Source organism: Scleropages formosus, unplaced genomic scaffold (genome assembly GCF_900964775.1).
Source record: "Scleropages formosus unplaced genomic scaffold, fSclFor1.1, whole genome shotgun sequence".
NCBI lineage: Eukaryota > Metazoa > Chordata > Actinopteri > Osteoglossiformes > Osteoglossidae > Scleropages > Scleropages formosus.
The window spans coordinates 34,565-42,049 of NW_021641021.1; the positions used below are offsets into that span (position 1 = coordinate 34,565).

The following is a 7,485-nucleotide window of genomic DNA, read 5'->3' on the forward strand; positions in this document are numbered from 1 at the left end:
ATGAACACATGAGATTCTCTGCATTCCTGAAATTTGTAATTGTACCTTTGCTCAGAAATGCAGTTTTCATTTCAGCAATAGTTGGCCTAGCTCGATCTTTGTCATACTGCCAGTCCAATGAGATTAAGCACTGCTTCTGTGAACACATGGCACTGGTCACCCTTGCATGTGGTCCCATATATGCTAACAGTGTTGTAGGACTGTGTGCCGCTTTCTTCATCTTAGCAGCTGATGTCCTTTTTATTGTTGTTTCCTATGTTAGAATATTTGTCTCTCTGTTTAAATCAGGCAGATCTAGTCAAAAAGCATTCAGTACATGCATCAACTCATCTCCATCCACATGCTGCATGTCAGCAGCATGTGTATGGAGATGAGTTGAGCATCTGTTTATCCTTTGTGTGCTTGTGGCTTAAGTGTGTAGCTTTTATACAAGGTTGTTGAGAGGAAGGCTGATGGACTTGTTGAAAGTTGAACTGGAATATTTTCTTTCCTCTCAGCACAAGCATGATTTACTGACATTCCGTAAGAAGGAAAAAGAGAATGCTAGAGTATTAAGTTCGGCATTTTACTTAGTTTTATAAAACAGTTTCATATGCACTGGACTATGCAGCATGCTTAATGTGGTTTAACTCTCAATGTAGGTGTAACAAAGGGCAGGTGGGAGAAGTCAGCCCGAAGCCATGACGTGGAGCCGCTCTTCAGTGGGCTCACCACCTGCCGGAGAGACCGTAAGGGGTGGGTGCATTGTGATTTGGGCGGTGGTCGGGGCCGAGTGCCCAGCCGACCCAAACCTCGAGCGCCAACTCTGGCTTTTGGGACTTGGAATGTCACCTCACTGGCGGGGAAGGAGCCTGAGCTAGTGCACGAGGTTGAGAGATACCGTCTAGATATAGCCGGGCTCACTTCCACTCACAGCTTGGGTTCTGGAACCACTCTTTTCGACCAAGGGTGGACTCTCCACTATTCTGGCGTTGCCCAGGGTGAGAGGCGGCGGGCGGCTGTGGGCTTATTAATAGCCCCCCAGTTCAGCCGCCATGTGTTGGAGTCTACCCCGGTGAAGGAGAGGGTCATCTCCCTGCGCCTTCGGGTCAGAGAACGGTCTCTCACTGTCGTTTGTGCTTATGTGCCTAGTGGCAGTGTAGAGTAACCGGCCTTCTTGAAGTCCCTGGAGGGCATGCTGGAAAGCGCTCCCACTGGGGACTCTGTCGTTCTACTGGGGGACTTTAACGTCCACGTCAGTAGCGACAGTGGCACCTGGAGGGGCGTGATTGGGAGGAACGGCCTCCCTGATCTGAACCCGAGCTGTGAGTTGTTATTGGATTTCTATGCTAGTCACGGTTTAGCCATAACGAACACCATGTTCATGCATAAGGGTGTCCATCAGTGCATTTGGCACCAGGAGACCCTAGGTCGGAGGTCGATGATCGACTTTGTAGTCGTTTCTTCTGACCTTCGGCCATATGTCTTGGACACTCGAGTGAAGAGAGGGGCTGAGCTGTCAACTGATCACCACCTGGTGGTGAGTTGGATTCGATGGTGGGGGAAACAGCTGGACAGACCTGGCAGTCCCAAACACATAGTGAGGGTCTGTTGGGAACGTTTGGCGGAGGCCCCTGTCAGAGAGGTCTTCAACTCCCACCTTCGACAGAGCTTCAACCAGGTCCCGAGAGAGACTGGGGACATTGAGTCTGAATGGACTATGTTCCACGCCTCCATTGTCGGGGCGGCAGTTCGGAGCTGCGGCCATAAGGTCTCCGGCGCCTGTCGCGGCGGGAATCCCCGAACACGGTGGTGGACAGCGGAGGTAAGGGATGGCGTCAAGCTGAAGAAGGAGTTCTATCGGGCCTGGCTGGCTCATGGGACTCCTGAAGCAGCTGACGGGTATTGACAGGCCAAACGGAGCGTGGCTCTGGCTGTCGCCGCGGCAAAAACTCAGGCTTGGGAGAAGTTCGGTGAGGCCATGGAGGAAGACTTTCGGTCGGCCTCAGAGAGATTCTGGCAAACCGTCCGGCGACTCAGAGGGGGGAAGCGGTGTTCCACAAACACTGTTTACAGTGGAAGTGGTGCGCTGCTGACCGCAGCTGAGGATGTCCTCGGGCGGTGGAAGGAGTACTTTGAGGATCTCCTCAATCCCTCCGACACGCCTTCCGTAGAGGAAGCTGAGACTGGGGACTTGGAGGGGGACTCGTCCATTACCCTGGCTGAAGTTGCTGAGGTAGTCAAAAAACTCCTTGGTGGCAAGGCTCCGGGGGTGGATGAGATCCGACCCGAGTTTCTCAAGTCTCTGGATGTTGTGGGGCTGTCTTGGTTGACACGCCTCTGCAGCATCGCATGGAGTTCGGGAACGGTGCCTCTGGACTGGCAGACCGGGGTGGTGGTCCCTCTTTTCAAGAAGGGGGACCGGAGGTTGTGTTCCAACTACAGGGGGATCACACTCCTTAGCCTCCCTGGGAAAGTCTATGCCGGGGTACTGGAAAGGAGAATCCGACCGATAGTCGAACCTCGGATCCAGGAGGAGCAATGCGGTTTTCGCCCTGGCCGTGGAACACTGGACCAGCTCTATACCCTCACTAGGGTGCTGGAGGGTTCGTGGGAGTTTGCCCAACCAGTCCATATGTGTTTTGTGGACCTGGAGAAGGCATTCGACCGTGTCCCTCGTGGCATCCTATGGGAGGTACTTCGGGATTATGGGGTTCGGGGCTCGCTGCTACGGGCTGTTCGTTCCCTGTATGACCGGAGCAGGAGCTTGGTTCGCATTGCCGGCAGTAAGTCAGACCTGTTCCCGGTGCATGTTGGACTCCGCCAGGGCTGCCCTTTGTCACCGATTCTGCTCATTATCTTCATGGACAGAATGTCTAGGCGCAGCCAGGGAACGGAGGGTGTCTGTTTTGGTGGCCGCGAGATCTCGTCTCTGCTTTTTGCGGACGATGTGGTCCTGTTGGCTTCATCAAGTCAAGACTTGCAGCGTGCACTGGGGAGGTTTGCAGCCGAGTGCGAAGCGGCGGGGATGAGAATCAGCACCTCCAAATCCGAGGCCATGGTTCTCAGTCGGAAAAAGGTGGATTGCCCCCTCCGGGTTAGGGGGGAGTTGCTCCCTCAAGTGGAGGAGTTTAAGTATCTCGGGGTCTTGTTCACGAGTGAGGGAAAAATGGAGCGGCAGGTTGACGGACGGATCGGTGCGGCGTCTGCAGTAATGCAATCATTGTACCGGTCTGTTGTGGTGAAGAGGGAGCTGAGTCGTAAGGCAAAGCTCTCAATTTACCGGTCGATCTACGTTCCTACCCTCACCTATGGTCATGAACTCTGGATCATGACCGAAAGAATGAGATCGCGGATACAAGTGGCAGAAATGAGTTTCCTCCGCAGAGTGGCTGGGCGCACCCTTAGGGATAGGGTGAGGAACTCAGTCACCCGGGAGGAGCTCGGAGTAGAGCCGTTGCTCCTCCGCATCGAGAGGAGCCAGTTGAGGTGACTCGGGCATCTGTTCCGGATGCCTCCTGGACGCCTCCCTGGGGAGGTGTTCCAGGCTTGTCCCACTGGGAGGAGGCCTCAGGGCAAACCCAGGACACGTTGGAGAGACTATGTCTCCCGGCTGGCCCGGGAACGCCTTGGGGTTTCCCCAGAGGAACTGGAGGAGGTGTGCGGGGAGAGGGAAGTCTGGAGGACTCTGCTCGGACTGCTGCCCCCGCGACCCGCCCCCGGATAAAAGCGGAGGAAGAAGAAGAAGAATATTATATATATATTAGAATATTTATAAATATAATAGAAATATTCTGGCTTTATTTGGCAATTTATTAATAGTGATTGTGATTAAAAAGTCAGAATTTGCACAGTCCCATCTATTTCTTTCCGTACTTACATATATATCATCTTTGGCCGTTGTGAACATAGTTGTCCCTGCAGTGATTGTGCCAAATATGCTTTTAGGTTTTCAGTTTGACTGGGATGAAATCTCCCATGGAAGGGTCCATAACTCCAGTGTTTCTCACTCACTTTTTTCCTCCGCGGAGTCCACCGTCCTCCTGCTTATGGCCATTGGTGGCCATTTTCAATCCATTGTGCTATGTGGAAATTGTGAACACCGCTGCACTTAATGTCTGTAGCCCTGAACTTGATAAGGAGCGGCTTGTTCATGTCCATCTTAGTGGTTTTTGCCTGCTCTTTTGCATTCTGCAGGTCAAACATCATCAGGCCCAGCTACTGCGACCACATGGCCCTTGTTAGGCTGGCATGTGGAAATCAGGATAAGAATGACAACATAGGCCTGGCAGTGATTGTTGTTTTTGTTGGCATTGACATTTCCATCATTGCCTTCTCATACATGCGGATTTTCAGCATTGTTCTGCATGCTGCGGAAGGGGAGGACAGCTGGAAAGCATTCCACACCTGCAGTACTCACCTGATTGTTATGATGGCCTTTTACCTGTATATTTCTGTCACAAAGCATCAGCATTGATAGTGAAACGGACATTAACACCTTTTTAGGTATGCTGTACATAATTTTTCCTGCTACTGTAAACCCCATTATTTATGGAGTCCGGACCAAGGAAATAAGGAATGCCATTCTAAAAATGTTCAAGGTGAGGTCAAATAAAGGGATAAATTTAAATGTGTCAGCAGTGAAAGCTTAATCTACTGTATTTTATTTTGTACAGTAAAATAGTGTAATCGATACCACCCACCGATTCAGATATTAGTTTCAGTTTCTTTTGTTGCCTGCATTCAAAATATTTGTATGACATTACAAGTACACACACACACACTCAATCTGAACCGCTTATCTCATACGAGGTCAGAAGGCTGGAGGGAGAGGGGACGTACCCAGGACGGGACGCCAGTCCATCATAAGGCACCCCAAGCGGGACTCAAACCCCAGACCCACAGGAGAGAAGGTCCAGTTTCAAACCACTGCACCACTGCACTCCCCAACAAAAACTGTATGCCATTAATTTTAAAAATAAACTGATAAGAAACTGAAACATAATTGAATTATGCTTTAGTCCCCCTTTTCAGTTTCCTATGTCAAATAAAGTATACCTTTTTTAAAAAAAAAAAAAAATTAGGTTTCCCAAATAAGTAAATTTGGGTCTCTGTCTGTTGACTCTCACGTACACACACACACACACACACACACATTTTTTGAACCGCTTGTCCCATACAGGGTCGCAGGGGAACTGGAGCCTAACCCGGTAACACGGGGCGTAAGGCTGGAGGGGGAGGGAACACACCCAGGACAGGACGCCAGTCCGCCGCAAGGCACCCCAAGAGGGACTCAAACCCCAGACCCACCAGAGAGCAGGACCCGGTCCAACCCACTGCATCACCGCACCCATAAAGTCACATCAAAATAGTTTTCGGATGAAGAGCATCTGTAGAAGTTTGACAAAAGGTTCAGCTTGGCTGTGGTATGCTGTACCAGTGTAAACTCATATCACAGTTCCGTCACTGACATCAAGCATTGTACCAATACTGCCTGGAGTTGAACCTCCTTCGCCTTACAGTGCATACACTGACTTTAGCTGAAGCCCTATCCAAGACAATTACTGTCACACGGAACTGAGAACACAGGAATAGCTAGTCCCAAGTGCAGGATCGTTTGTCAGGAACCAAAGCAGGGTAGGTTTCAACATGTACGTAATGAGGACCAGTGATAAACAAGGATGTGTCCTAATCACTTCCTGCACCACTGTTAACACAATTAGGCTGCAACTTCTAAATGACCAGCAGAAGGAAAAACAACACTCATGGGTAATCCTTGGAAGCAGGAAACTAGTTCCATCAAAACACCTGAGCCTAATTTTCTAAAACCCTTATACATTAATCAGGGAACACTTGTTCAAGAGAATGTTGACTTGGGGAAAGGAAACACAAAAAATCAGGACAATATATAAAGAAACACAAAGGAAGTTAGTCTTTGTGCTCAGCTGTCAGTGTGGTTGGTATTGAGTAACCTTATGGCTTTCAACTGGGTTATAAGCGTTGTGTGACATTAATACTAGAGAGACTATACTACACTGCTGTTTGTTGTTACAACCAGTTAAGTGGCAAATTTCCAATGATACAAATATTTCCCAATTTACATCTTTCAGTTGTATTTTTTTCACTTTTCTCTACATTTTCTTCAATGCATTTTTGTTGTGGAACAAATGCCACTAGTGATTACAATGCTAGGTAGTTGATGCCAATAAAACACACTAAAATAAAATAGGAATATAGGACTTGTTCTGCATGTGTCGATCAATAAAGAGACAAAAAAACTGCATGTTTGTAAGATGAACTGGAGATGCCTTTTATTTTCAGCTATCTTATACTTGTTTCAATCTTAATACATCTCATAGTCCATGTACATATTACAATAAAGCTTACAAAGTATGTCTGTAGCTACAAAAGAATTTTACAGAACATAACCTGATCTTTGAATGAATTCATGTAGCTGATGCAATTTAGGGTAGGGTGCCTTGCTCAAGGGTACTACAGTAGTAGGAGACATTCAATCCAGCAACCGTGAATCCAAAGGCAGCAGCTCTAACCACTACACTACCAGATGCCTCTATTAAATAACCAACTGAACATTTTTTTTCTGTTAGCTGCTTTTTTGGTGGTCAATAAAGTGCAGTTATCTTTGTGACTCTGCCAAATGACATCAGTGTGCCTTTGGTGTCAGGAGACCTCACTAGATGGCGCAAGGCCCCTGTTTGTGTGGGTTCCATGTCTGAGCTCACGTCATTGTTATCTGAACTGTTACCTGATATGTATTCCTTTATCATCATTTGGTCACGTTTGGTCAATGCCTTCCAGTTAGTGTTCTGATTGTCAAGTTTGTGGATCTTGTAATAAACGTCAACTATGTATTTATTTTGCTACTGCTTTGTAACAATTAAACTCTCATCAGTTCACACTGACCAGCTCTTCTTTCTGCTTTTCATTCCTTCGAAATTCTTTAACAACAATACAACATGTTTGTGTATATTTCTTCTTGCTGTCACATGGAGCTTCCGTGATGAAAATTCAACTTTTTCATGGATTGTTAAATTGTGTAAAGTGTTTGTTCCATTGCATTTGAATTTTTATATGTGTTAATGTCTCACATCACGGTACACCTAGCTCCCTTGGATTATTCGACTCCCTCTTCTCTAGTCTCCGGCCTGCGCCATCACGCCTCTTCAACTGATGTAGAAAGCTGTTGCACAAGTTGTGACTGACCTGCCAAAGACTTTCTGTATGTCTTTGTGACTTGCAGGATATACACACATACAGAATGTACCATAACGCAATACCTTTACCAAATATCATGTACACATGCAGTAAAACCTACCTCTACTTACTATGCTGGTAGCTATGCCACCATAACACATACACCTAACAAACATAAACTAACATTCAGTTGCCATGATTCTCCTCTTTAAGTCCTTGCTTGACAGTGAAAAGGGACTTTCTCTGGAGCTCAAGAGCCCAAGGGGGTTAAAAACTGTCCTCATTCTCTTC

At 47.6% G+C, this 7,485-nt stretch overlaps 1 pseudogene; it reads left to right on the forward strand.

The window, feature by feature from the left end:
- The first annotated feature begins 316 nt into the window (after nucleotides 1-316).
- On the forward strand, nucleotides 317-7,176 carry LOC114909646 (olfactory receptor 52K2-like; annotated as a pseudogene).
- The last annotated feature ends 309 nt before the right edge of the window (nucleotides 7,177-7,485 follow it).